Source organism: Lutra lutra, chromosome 4, assembly GCF_902655055.1.
Source record: "Lutra lutra chromosome 4, mLutLut1.2, whole genome shotgun sequence".
Taxonomy (NCBI): Eukaryota; Metazoa; Chordata; class Mammalia; order Carnivora; family Mustelidae; genus Lutra; species Lutra lutra.
Window position 1 is genome coordinate 24,039,762 of NC_062281.1, and position 14,609 is coordinate 24,054,370.

At 37.6% G+C, this 14,609-nt stretch overlaps 1 protein-coding gene across 11 annotated transcripts in view; it reads left to right on the forward strand.

Annotated features, from left to right (window-relative positions):
* The window catches only part of TRPS1 (transcriptional repressor GATA binding 1), a 257,926-nt gene that overhangs the window by 22,495 nt on the left and 220,822 nt on the right, over positions 1-14,609 (forward strand). The gene's annotated exons all lie outside the window — the stretch shown is intronic.

The following is a 14,609-nucleotide window of genomic DNA, read 5'->3' on the forward strand; positions in this document are numbered from 1 at the left end:
ACTGAGGCGCCGAAGTCACAACATCAGGAGCTTAGTTAAAACATACAAATAATAATGACCGAGTCCACCGGACATTTTTCTTACTGTTGGAACAGCCATTCCTAGAGTGTAGAAAGGCGTTGGTGGTTCAGTGGTAGAATTCTCGCCTGCCTAGAGTGTAGAAGGTACTTACTTTAGTAGTTACAAATGTGCCTCACAATATTTTTTAAACGTTTTGTTTTATTTTTGCATATTTCTCTTATTTGAGCCCTTTGGCCTCTGTCCAAGCTTATTTGTTCTCTGAATATGTACAGTACAGATTAAAATATAGAAGTTTCAGCCATCCCATGCCTTCTGGGACTTGTCATTGCCTGGAATAGGCTTATGTCCAGCTGTGTTTAGAAGCTCACTAGGTTGCAGCTATGTTTTCCTATCTGTTGCATGGCTTAGTTGGAATAAAATCAGAATTAGAGTAAGTGTCTAACTTCCCTAGTTTACAGTTTTCCCATCTACAAGCTGTGAGCAGTACTACCTGGGAACAGATTGAGGGGGTTAAATCAATTAAATAATATATGTAAAACAGGTTTGATGATTGCCAAAGGGCTGTGTGACTATTTATTATTATAATAATTATAATTGTTCTGTTTCTAATCTTTTAAATTTTCATATATCATTAACTATGCGAGTGTCTATTAGTCTGTTCAAATGGGTGTTTCTAAAGTTTTATTTTATCTTTTAATTTAAAACTTATATTTAGGATGTGTACAGAGTAGAATTCTAGCTGTTAGCTGTTGTAGGGAAGCGTGGCACCAATTGTTCCAGAAGACTAGTTTGCATCATTCTCTTGGATATATACATATATATATACCTTAACATATATGCCTTAATTCATTCCAATCTGTTGGCTTTCTGTTGTAAGAGCTTTGGTGTAGAAGTCTATTCTGAATTGTAAAAGTTCTTCAAGGAAATATTTTTGAGGTATTTTTTTGCATTGTCCATCGGTGCCCTACTTTAGGGGTCATTGGTGGCCTAGGCCATCATTTTTTTTTTTTTTAAGATTTTATTTATTTGTCAGAGAGAGAGGGAGAGAGAGTGAGCACAGGCAGACAGAATGGCAGGCAGAGGCAGAGGGAGAAGCAGGCTCCCTGCCGAGCAACGAGCCCGATGCGGGACTCGATCCCAGGACACTGGGATCATGACCTGAGCCGAAGGCAGCTGCTTAACCAACTGAGCCACCCAGGCGTCCCGTAGGCCATCATTTTTATTTTAAAATATTTGTGCATTAAATACATGACTTTTGAAAACCAGGATTTCCTCTCAGAGCTTGCCTTTTTGTATGAATTTCATGAAATTTCTTCCTCTCCTTTTAAATGCATGAGTCTTAACGAAATTCTCCTTCAGAGTTAATCGCTGTCTTCTTTGTTGTGGTTGTGGTAAGTTCATCAGGATACATCAGGCATCCTTCCTAAGGAGTGGTCTCTCACAGATAATATTTTGTGATTCTCTGTGGATATTTCAGAATTTATCTTTGTTTTCATATATGGGATATGTGTCACATGATTATAAACACTTGGTGAATAAAAATGATTTGTTACTACTGAGGTCACTCAGTTTTCTGCAGGAGAATAATAAATAGTCACATGATTTCATAGCCACGGTACGTTGTACGCCACGGTGCAGTGATTCCGAGGCATCATCTGCAACCATATGTCCTAAGTTTTCAAGCTAAGTATGTGTATACGTGCGCGTGTGTGCCCACATGCACGTGTGTGTGTGCTTTCTGTTTTGTTCTTAAGAAGTAAGCATGCTCTTCACATTCAGAATAAAAATTCCATTTATTTACAAAACATATCTATTAAAGAAATAACAGTAGGATTGAAATTAATAAAGGTTTTTTTTAAGAGATTAGAAGCTCAAGAGTATTTTCTCAACAATGACACATGAAATGTCATTCACTTTTTTTTCTAGGGGAAATTATATTAAACCCTTGGGATTTTTATTTGATAGGAAAGAAGTCCCTACTAAGAGCATTAATCCTAAATTTTTTCTTGGCAATATGCTCTCAAATTATACGTGGAATATATAATTCAAAAGTCCCATATTCGGGGCTTGCAGGATGTGTTGGTGAAATGACTAGAATTGCTCGGTTTGTTATATAAGTTTTCAAATAATGGAGGAAGTTCTAGAAATTATTTAAGAATTTCCAAAGTGAGATTGTCAGGGGGTTTGAATGATACCAGTTCTCTGAAACTTCTTTTTCATTTAGACAGTTCCCTATTTATTTGTATTCTACAGTGAGTCACGGGCTCATATTTCTATTGTATTTCTGTCTTATTTATAATTATCCTATATATGTGTAGTATTTGGTAATAAGTATACGCATACTTTAAACATGCTCATTCTTTGGACTTTGGAAATTAAGGAAATTGAATATAGAGCTTTTCATTTCCACATCACAGTTGTGTTTCAATGCTGAACTTCAGTAACTGGAAGCCATTTCTATATTCTGGTAATTTGATAACCCACTTTGAAATGTATTTGTTGAGCTCATTGTAATTCCATGTGTCTCTAATGAAAGGCATGTGAAGGTATGGGTTGAAAGAATTAACTGTGCTTAGTCCTTGCAGAGACCCTGCTGCCCGTTTTGGGCAATCTTTAACCTGGCACCCAGTCCTGTGCTTTGCTAAAATGGAGTTTTCCAAAATTTAAATGATGTCATGTTGGAAAGTGATGCCAAGAAACAATGTGGCAGTTTCTAAATTTTGTGAAGCTAAAATCCCTGGTTACAAGAAAGAGTACATGTCACAGATGAGTAGTTAGTAATGACTTCAGTTTAGCAGGAAAAGAGCAATTCCCATATGCTGATTCTAGTCTCATAACAAAGAATGTTATAGAAAGATTGCACAGTATTTAACAAGCTGTGAGTTAATGTGACAGTGTCAGTGGATCTAGTTCCAGAAGGATAATCACTTTACCATATTTCTTCAAAAATATTTTAAGTTATACAGAAAACTCGCTACAAATGAATCCAGACGGTTCCCACTGCACTCCATCCCCCTCCCTAAGTGAGGCAGTAACACTGAGTTTAGTTCAACAATTAAATTCTGGAGACTGCCTGATCCTAAGGACCTGGATGAATAAATAAGTCTCGCTGTCAGGCTGAACCTCAGAGGTCTACCTTCTGTCAGCTGGTGAGTGGGTATAAATGAGAATGTTCTCCTGGTGTATTTGAGACTTAGGTTTTAGTACATCACTTTACCTCTCACGGAGAGCCACTCCCTGTTTGAACCTAGACTACATTCTTCAATGTTTGTGGACACCTCAGATAAAGTCAAGAAAATGAAGTCGAGTTGCATTGCTTTCAGCTCCGTGGAGCATGTACTGTGGGCGGTCTTTGGTATGATGGGTTGGTGGGTTGGTTATCCACCATTCATTTCCAAGGCCTTTCCCAGAGGCTTGGTCTCTTACGTGCATTCGTATTGGCACGATGATTTCCACGCCAGTATGAACTGTAACAAACTGTTGGATTTAACTTTGAATCATAGGCTTGACTGGGTTCTCTTAAAGCTTAGAGCTCATGCTCATCGTTTTGGTGTTGCAAGGACTCTTAGAGGCAGGGATGGGGAGCAGCAGGGGAGTGGGGAGAGGGCCTTATCTCTTTCAGTGATGTAGAAAAAAAGGTGCATGTTCTCTATCATGAATATTCAATTCTGAGAATATTGTTTTACCATCCCACTAAGGAGACTATCTCTGCTTTTCCAATGAACATATATAGTTGGGTATTCGGAGAGGGAGGTACATAAAATTAGCAATCCATCATGAAGAATTTCTACAAAATGTCTTTAATAAAGGCGGTTTTTTTCTTTGAAAGCAATTATAAAGTTGATAATTAAATGAGATGCAAATAAGATTATATTTAAATCAGAGTTTCCAGTCTTCCCATTGTTGAAGACATTCCCTGGGGACAGATTATGGAATGAAGGAGCTCTGGTACTTTAAATGCATATGCTACTGTTGCTGGGTATTGACTGCTTTAAGAAGTTAAGGGCTCCTCTTTTGTTAAAAAGACAATGGTTTTTTTTTTTTAAATATTTTATTTATTTTTTCGACAGACAGAGATCACAAGTAGGCAGAGAGGCAGGCAGAGAGAGAGAGGAGGAAGCAGGCTCCCTGCCAAGGAGAGAGCCTGATGTGGGGCTCGATCCCAGGACCCTGGGATCATGACCTGAGCCGAAGGCAGAGGCTTTAACCCTCTGAGGCACCCAGGGGCCCCAAGACAATGGTTTTGTATCCAGTGTTTACCTCCTGAAGTAAGGCAACACAGTCCACTGCCACTATTTGATTTACCCTGTACTTTCCGTGTACAAAGTTTGATTTAAAACGAAAAGCTCAGTGAATTTTTTAAAAAGTGAAAAACAGGGGAAATGTAATCAAATTCACTTTTCCCTCTTCTTTCCACCTAACAATGTGTGGCTGCCTTCTATTTTTATCTTTATTTTATTTTTATTTTTTTCTAAAGATTTTATTTATATATCTGAGAGAGAGAGAGAGAGAGTGAGTGAGAGACAGAGCATGAGCAGAGGGAGGGAGAAGGAGAAGCAGGCTCCCCATTGAGCATGGAGTCAGATGATGTGATGATGCCGGACTCCATTCAGGACTCAATCCGGGGACCCCAGGATCATGACCTGAGCTGAAGGCAGACCCTCAACCGAATGAGCCACCCAGGTGCTCCTGCCTTCTATTTTTAAATTATATAATGACTAAGAACTTACTTGATTCCCAATAGATACTGGCATCTGGATGTCTTTCTTCATTCAACATATGAATGAATTGCCTACTCTGTGTGTCCCCACTAGGAGCTTGTAGTTTGGTGGGGGAAGAGTGGAGAGTGTGCCAAGGATTTCAGCACACTGCCTTACACAGTTTCTTCCAGTTTATGTTATCTTATGCATTTAGTTTTGTGTTCTCTTCTCATTCCCTTTAAAAAACAACTGTGAGGCAGACAAGTTGTACACATGTATTATAGGAATTTAGACAATACAGATAAATTCAGAAAAGAGGCTAAAACCCTGGCGAGAACCTCTCCTGATTTGGGTTTATATGCTTCCGTAATCCTTTGAGTGTGTGTGTAACCGTGTGTGTGTAAGTGTGAGCATTTCTCTTTTCTCTTCTCTCATCCAACCTTGAAAAAGAGGCAGTTTTGCCAGAAGTTGATTTTGGAAGTGCAAGGAGAACTCTGCCCACAACTTTTTGCAAGGCTGTTACTTCAAACTTGATAACAGTGCCACATATTTTGGCTAAACGTGCAGTGCTGGCTTGTGCCAAAGGTACCTTCGTGGCCTGAACGTAAATTCTCACATCAGGTTGTTCTTCTTTTGCTCACGTCGTCAGGCTCTCGGCCACAGAGTCTTAGCGCCATTGTTTGGGCACCAAAGAGGACTAATCTCTTCCTCAAAGCCACCTGATTTTGGAGGGCTTCTACTATAAAAATGAATTCCATCTGGATGGGGAGCAGTTGGGAGACTTGAGTCATTACCAGGAAGGAAGGCTGAAGTGAAATCTTAGATGAGCCTTTAGTACTTAGAGCTGAGGCCTGCCAGGTGTTCCTCAGCGTATAGACCTGGCTTGAAATAAGGAGTTGCTGTCCTACTGAGGTCTTCCTGGCTATTTTACCTACTGGCTTGCATGGATCAGAGCGTCCTGGTTGGAGGATCATTGAACATTTGACCAAGTTCTGAGTGAGCTCCCGAAGGGACTGGGAAGATCTGGAGTCATTTTGGAAGGCTTGCCTTTAAGTTACTTAGAAAAACTTCGTAAAATGCTTCAGGTCTAAGAACTCTGGAGATTAATGGTTTCAACACAAACAGGGCTCAGATAAAATTCTAAGTACCGGCAGGCGGTTCAGAAACAAATGGGTGTCAGGTAGCTTAGTCAGTTGATTACCTATTCTTGCCTTTTCTCTAAGCTTCACTCAGCTTATTCACTAAATTTCAGTAACTGCAATACGACTATCAATATCAACTATCAATATCAATTGATATCGACTATCAATATCAACTATCAATACGAATGGCCACAGGAGAACTCTGGCCACATGGGATTATGATATTGAAGCAGAGTAAGTAAAATATTACTAGGCATAACTTCAATTTGAGCTATAGAAGAATGACACATCAGTGCCAAAATAATCCAGTTTCATTAATGTGTCACAAATTTATATCCGCAGCCCTATCCTTTCATGTGGATTGGTAAGATATCTTTGATTTTTAAAAAAAAATTCGTTGCTTTTATGATCAGAGTTGATATATTAGATTTTTTTTGAAATATTTTATATCTGTTCATTTTTCACCTTCAGTGTACACATTACATTACTTCTAGCCCAGTTTTCCTCATCTCTTTGATTTAGAAACTTCAGGTGGATTCCTGTTTTCCACAAGGACTCTAGCCTCATCCACTGGGATCCAGATTCTATCTTACTAATAACCTTTACACCACATATTTTAGTAACCCAGATTCTTCCCTGTCCCTTGACACATGTTTATATTGGAGAGCAACGCTTTGTTTGCCTTGCTCTTCTTTGCCGCTGTCCTTTCTTGTCCGCAGAGCTGTGCAATTCTTACTGCTCCCCCAGGCTCATTTCCACTCTCCTCTGCCTTAAATACTTGCACTGTTAGTGACCACGTTACATTATTGTATTATGAGTGAAAGAAATAGTGGACAAAATAATAACACTCATAAAAATAATAGTAGATATTTAGGACCCTAGGGACTTTTTTGTTTGCCCTGCTGATTTCGGGGCAAAATCCTTTTATATCCTGTATTGTTACTGAGATATTTACTGTAAACCTTATTTCTTTGACAGAAGGAGCTAGTATCTTAAGCAAGAATTTTCTCTTAAAAATTTTTTCTCCTTTTGATATTTGGCAACATTGTTATAAACATACTAGATGCTCAATAAATACATACAATATGGATGAATTAATTGACTAGGAATTTTGGTATAAAATGCCCTTGCCTATAGTCAGAATGTATATATGATATTTGATGTTACTTTGGTACTTTATTTTCTGACTTGATGAACAAGAATTCTTTTTAAACCATTAATATTCTATACTCATGACACAGTAGATAGGAACTTTACTGAGAATTAAATGTTCCAACTTTTGTTTGATAGTTTATTTAGTTTAATATTATTAAGCTTTGGGAAGAGATCAGTTTTAAACAAGGTATATATATGCACATACATGTTAATAATTAATCTATAAATGGACATCAGTTAATTCAGAATATAATCTTTATATTTCCAGGATTATAGGTAATTGCTTATGATAAGAAGCTATAGTACTATTGGCACTGTCTTAAACAGTAAAAAAGATTGTATCAAAATCAGAGATCATTGTTTTATCTTAATAAGGCTTTTCCCATTATGTAACTAGAGATTTTACCCATAATCCAGTGGTGCAAAGTTTCTATGAGGTTTGTACGTAGAGTGTGTGCAAAGTTTTGTGAACATATATGATAAATGAATTGTGTCATATTTTCAGGAAAATAAGGAATCTTCCACAGAATGAATGCTTTAATCCTTTGTTGCAGAGAGCTGATGATTTTCACCAAGCACCACTGAAATTGCTAACACCCTAGAACCTGTTTCAGTTCCGTCAAGAAGTCACATTCTCTCTTGAGAAAGAACAAGCTCTTGGGTTTGTAAAATCAGTGAATCACCGAGTCACTCGCACCCCTTCCCCTGGCCAGCTTCTGCTGCCTTTCAGGTTATAGTCATTTCCCCCCCAGAACCCTTTCTTACGTGAAATCTCAATCAGGCCTCTCTGTGTTCTGTTTTCCCCTGCCCCCCCCCCCCCCCCCCCCCCCCCCCGGGCTAGACTGTAAACTCCCTGAGGGAGAGCTTCATGTCTGCCTTCACAGGTGTATCCTCAGCGCCTTGCTTGATGCCCACAAAATACTATATGGCTGAATGTATACATGTGATGTTGCAGTGGTTCCCCCGCCCCCCGCCGCAACGCCATCCATGGTTTCCCTTTCCGTGGTTTGTCGCCATGGCAACTGATCTGGACACAGATGATCCTCCTCTGACGTAAGGTCAGGAGGTCGGTAATAGTCTAATGCTACGTCACCACGCCTGCGTCATTCCCCTCACTTCCTCTCACCACGTAGGCATCGTATCACATCATCACGAGAAGGGTGAGTCCAGTGCAGTAGGCTCTTTTGAGATGGTGACCACATTCAGGTAACTTTTATTACAGTATATTGTTAAAGTTATTCTATTTAATTTTTAGTTATTGTTAATGTCTTATGGTGCCTAATATATAAATTCACTTTCTCACAAGCATAGAAAGTTCAATAGACAGATCTATATAGGAAAAAAACATAGTGTCTAGAGGTTTTAGGCACCCATTGGGGGTTAGAACATATCCCCCAAGGAAAAGGGGGCCTACTATAATTTATTCTTGATTGTAAGTATCAGTTTTCATAGCATATGGTCAGTTTGGTAATAGGCATACAGAAATTAGAATTCAGTGCTAAACGCTGAGGGGTATTGATGCCAACAGATATGCTTAACTTTGACTTCTGGAAAAAAAATTCTGATAGCAGCTTGTTTGGGTGATCATTTGTTATTTTTTCATGAGGATAAAGGGAAGGGTGCACAAGAGGGATAAACAATGGGACATGGTGACATGAGTAACTTTAAGTTACTGAATCAAACACCGAAGCAGTTCTTTTTCAGGTAGTATTCTTGGTCATCAGAAAATATTTTTGAATAGTGCAAAGTATTTCATGCCGTTTTTTTCACTGAGCATATACTGGACTGTAGGCATTACCTTCCAGAGTCTCCCTACTCTTTTAGCTCATTTGGACCATATTGATGATATTTTTATGAAGGAGAATTCCATTTTTATTTCCATAAGTCAGGGCGGCATCTTTTGGGACCTACAGTGTTTCCCACCCCCCTCAGAATATGGGAAACACTTAACAGGCTACAATTTTCTTAGAGACTTCTATAATGTTTCACTTTTAATGTAATTTGTTCTGGTTCAGCATTAAAATGGGGCTTTCTTAATGTTATAACAAGATTAAAAAGTATGGTCTGTTGCTCCTGTGATATGTTAAGTTTTTCATGAAGTCATTGTAGTGATAGTATTTTATTTTCTGAATAGCACCCTGATTTATGGTCTAAGTATACAATGCATCATTTGCAACCATGAGGATGATGATATTAACCAGGTATCAGTTTTATTTGTTCAGGTGAACTCTGCACTAATCTGGTTTTGAAATAACTAAGTAAAACTGTTACTATGAAATGCTGTGAAACAAAAAGTTTAACAGAATAATGTAAGCAGTTAATTTTAAATAATCCTGCACAGGGTCCCTGTTTTCTGGGCATTGTGCCACTCCTTTCACAAACACCTTTGCCCATCCATGCGTATCCTTGATTCCTATAGCCAGCAGTTAAATGCATGGAGCATTCGTGCATTGACGTCCAGAACACATACAGCATCTATAGGTGTGGGGCTGGCCAATCTGTTCTTGTTCTGTTTAAACCAAAGGCCCTAAGCTTGTTCAGATGACAGTATTTTTGGACTTTGTGGTTCTCTTTGAGGAAGGAGCTCAGTGAAATAGTGTTAAATTATTAGATCAAACAAACCTGTACCTACAAAACAAATGCTAAATGCCACATGAGATAGTTTTCAGAAACCGTATTGTCACGTATCTCTGTTGATGTTTGTGTGCTACTGCCCATTCATTTTTAGAAGCTGTGTAATAATAGAAGCCAGAGTCTTAAGAAAATATTAACCAGGTGGAAAGTTTAAAATAGATAGCATTTTAGCTATTAACTTGCCTTCTTCATGCAAGGTGAGAAACACCATCATTATTTGATTTGTGAGATGGAGTACTTTATTACATAGAGAACTGCTGTCATAGATGAAGGTAGAATCAGCCACACTTCATTTAAAGACAGCATTTAATCAGAGAGGAGACAAACCATGAGAGACTCTTGGCTCCAGGAAACAAACTGTGGGTGACGGAAAGGAAGGTGGGTGGGAAGATGGGGTAACTGGGTGATGGGCATTAAAGAGGGCATGTGATGTGATGAGCGCTATGTGTTACATGCAACTAATGAATCATTGAACAATACGTCAAGAACTAATGCTGTACTCTGTGTTGTCTAATTGAATTTAAATAAAAAAATAAACAAGCATTTATTTAGCCTTATAAAAACACTCAAAATTTAGGAAGAAGCCATGGTGTTATTTTATGAGCTATTTTTCATCAGTTTCATTCAGTCTTCTAAGATAAGCAGGTTCCTTTCATTTTCTCATTTGTAACATAAAGCTAATCAATTCCTTGCAGACTTTCAGTGAGGCCTAAGGAGAGAATTATAGAAGTCAAAAATCAAATGGCTTGTACACGACAGGGGCCCAGTTAGTTCTTTTCTACCTTCACCTAGATTGCAGTCCACATGATACAGTGTTTCCTCATGATCCATTTAATAACCATCCTCTTCTACCACCACCTCTCCCGCCACTGCCAGAATCCGTGACAGAGCTCCTCTCTCCTACCTTCTTGTCTATTACCTTCTTCCTTCCTAGGGTGCCTCTTTTTGCATCTGATCTCTTTTTAAACCTTTTACCCTTTCCCATTTCTCTTGTGCAGAACTTATTTTCTTCTCGTCTCATCACTCTTTCTTTCTCTTTCCTAACACCTTGTTGCCTCCTTCTGCACATTTGGCTCTTTGTGCCCTGCAGCCTGGCCTGAGTAACCAAGGACAGCCTCCTGCTCCATTGAATTGCTTGCATTGGCCCATCAGACCAGAATAGCTAAAAGATTTCTTCTCAGTGTATTACTGCGTGGTCCCTGCAGAGCCCCTGCTGTTTCACTGAAAAATCACACACATGTACACACAAACACGAACTTTCTAGCCGGAAAATGCACAGATCGTAAGTCTCTGGCTCAGTGAATTATTACAAAATAAATGCTCTGTGTAACTCTCTCTCATGTCAAGAGATAGAAATTGCTGGTACTGTATAAGCTCCCTTTGCCAGTACCCTAGTGTCCCCTCCTGTTCTCTGTGCTCTTCCATTCCCTAGGAATTAACCACTCTCCTGACCAATCCTGACACTTTAGATTGGCTTTGCTTGTTTTTAAACTTTGCATGCATTAAAGTATAACACCCCTATGCATTAAAAGAATGCATTCTCTTGTGACTGACATCTTACTCTCAACATTGTGTATGTGAAATTCATCCATGTTGTTGTATGTAGTTTGTTTTTATTACAATTTACTATTCCGTTGTATGGCTGTGCATTCCGTTGTGTAGTCATATACTACAAGTTTTTAATCTATTCTGTTGAGGTACATTTGGATTGTTTCCAGTATTGACAGTTCAAATGATGATGCTATGAGCATTCCTGTGAATTGAACTTTTATTTTTAATTTTTTAAGTAGGCTCCCTACCCAGCTTGAGCCCAGTGTAGGCCTTGAACTCACGACCCCGAGATCAAGACCTGAACTGAGATCAAGACCTGAGCTGAGATCAAGAGTAGGATACATAACTGACTAAGCCACCCAGGTGCCCCCTGAATTGAACTTTTATTTATTTATTTATTTTTTAATTGAACTTTTAAATTAAACTTCTGGTTTTATGTCATTCCAGATGCTTTAAGTTGCTAGGAGTCTGATCCAACTGTTTGAGACTTTTCTGTATTCTTTTATTTCCCAAGACTGTTCCTTTAAAATATAAACTTTTATTTATTTTTTATGCATGATGCTATTAGTACAGAATATTTTAAATTTTGGAACGTTAGAGAATACATGATGAAAAATTTTGTAAATCACATTTGTATCTATAAATGCATGAGGTTATAGCAAATACAGGTTTGCCTCACTATCTGAAAGTAGATCGTTCCTATGAAAACTTCCATAAGCTGAAATGGTCTATTTTCAAAGTTTGCATTATGCCATTTCACTTTTAGAAAAGACCTACACTATTACAGTAATGGCTTTTTTGTGAAAGTGAAAATTATCTTCTGATTTTTTTGTTGTTGTTGTTAGCAAAAATAAGTATTAATGTAGATCTTTCCTAAAAACAAAGCAATATAATGTGAACCTTTGGAAAGCAGAAGATACCTGTATTATTATATAGTTAGTAAATGTATTAAGTACCATGTGGCATTCATGTACAGAATAAATGATCATGCAGGTAAATGAACTTATAAAAATTCATTTTACTGATTACAGAAACATCATTATGGAATTATTACTATGTAGAGTACACTTTTTTTTAAGTGAACCTTCCTCTAACTGTAATTCAGTCCTCAAATTGTACATAAGATTATGTAGACATATATAGAACCCAAATCAAATCAACGTAATTGTGAGTCACTTTTTTTTTTTTTTAAAGATTTTATTTATTTGACAGAGAGAGCGAGCAAGCACAAGCAGGGGGAGCAGCAGAGGGAGAGTGAGTCACAGTTCTGAAAAATAAATTTAATTCTTCTCACTACTTATGCCTTTATTGCTGTATGTCCATGGATCCAGAGCTATGAATGATATCTGGTTCTTTTTTAGAGACAATATAGACAATATAGACAAAATTAATGCCACGAGTCCTTGAATGTCATGATTTAGTTTATTATTAATTATATTGATGATACAACGTTAGCATTTTTTTAGCTTTTATTCTCTCAAGCCTATTTAATGTCAAGAGATTCTGGTCTTCCTTCATGAGATAAACAATATGCAGAAATTTCTAAGTGTGCTAACATTGTACCTGTCCCTGAGAACTTTTGCGAGTGCTTACTCTGTACTAAGCTAGTCTCAGTGGGGAGGGCCGTATTAGTATCACTTGACTTTTTAAAACACTCGTATGTCCCTGCGACAGTATGCTGCTTTATTTTCCGCCAGTAGCCATTATCATACCATGCCGTTGTTAGTGATGGCAGTGTGTTCTAGCCTTAGATGTTTTTCACTTGGAAAAAGTTTGAGAATTTTTGATAGCATAGAGATATTTAAGTATATGAATTATATATCAGTATTTTGAGTAAAATAACCAGATATGTGAATGGATATATATTATATTAATATTGTTAATTAACATTTTAGTATTAACATATTAACACTAATAATATTAATAAAGATATTTTCTGATCTGGAGAGCTTCATAACCCAGTAAGGTAGCTGAAACATAAACACATAGTTACAGTGTGATGTGGCATGTACCTTAAAAGGAGCTTTACATGAATTGCCATGGATGGTAGTGGAAAAGACTCATTTTGCTTGGGGGAATTGTAGAGGGATTTGGAGAAGTAAATCCATTTGGAAACTTGTGTAACTTATTACCTTAAGTGATGTGCTAGGTGTTAGGAGGCAAATCCAAAAGTTAGGATAACCTCCTAGTCCATAAGATTACCGGGAAGGTTGCATATTCACTTGAAACAACTATAGAACCAGTCAAGTACATTTGATGGCTGTCTTTATGAAATGGTATATTTTTAGATTGTGTTCTCTAGTTCTTAAAGTGCTGTCACTTTTGTATCTATAAATGCATTGCTTAGCTATTGTTCATAAAAACACTAAAGAGTTTATGAGAAATGTAATGGGAAACCAGGTGGTCCAGCAAGGCTTTTGACTTCTTCAGACTCCGTTCTTCATGGGCTGGGTCTATGAACCAAGCAAGTGATTTGACGTCTCTAAATCTTAGTTACTTCATCTGTAAAATGTGAAAACAATAGTATCTTACTTAGTAAACGCTTGGCACAGTGCCTGGTTCTTAGTAACAATAACATAATACATTTTTTGTTATTAACTAAAAATTCACGTTATACCATACATCAACATTCACGAGTGTGAGTCTTAAAAAAAGGTCTAATTCTGACTTTTGATTTCTTTCAACATTCAATTAGATTTTGAAGGAATGTTTTGTAAAACACCTGAATCTGGAATTATATCTATATTTTTCCCTTACTCTGTTGTGACAGGTGTCCACAACAAGATTGAGGGAGAAAATAAATTACTAATTGGGGTTCAGGTGGTAAAAATATTTTCTAAAAGTGTATATGTGTGTGTGTGTGTGTTTAGATGGATTCTGGAACATATATTGAACTTGAATTTGAAGATTGACTAGTTACCTATACAAGAATATTTCATGAGTGAGCAAATTTTTGCTTTCACTAATTCTACAGCCCCACACATATATCTAATCATTATTCTTTCTCTCTTGGTGCCTGTGTAATGGAGGAGCTGTGGGGCCCAGGCATAACCTGGGTGTAGAGTCATCCTTGCAGACTCAGACGTCAGTATGACCTCACCACTATGTTTGCTGTGGACTTAAAATTTTAACTTGTAATTAATTCCCAGTTTCAGATTTACTTTGGCATCTACCTAGCCTGGTTTCATTCTTAAATTTATTTTTAATCTTTTGTTTTAATATTTGGTGTGGGGGGGGATGCAGTAACCATAAAACAAAATCCTAAAGCCCATAAAACTAGAGCCGGAGACTTGTAAGAGTGAGATAGGGAAGCCCTGTATACTTAATTTCTCTTCTGTGCTGCCTAGAACCATTGAGCCAGATTGACATTAATGTATACTATAAAAAGATGCAGTCATAGAGCGGG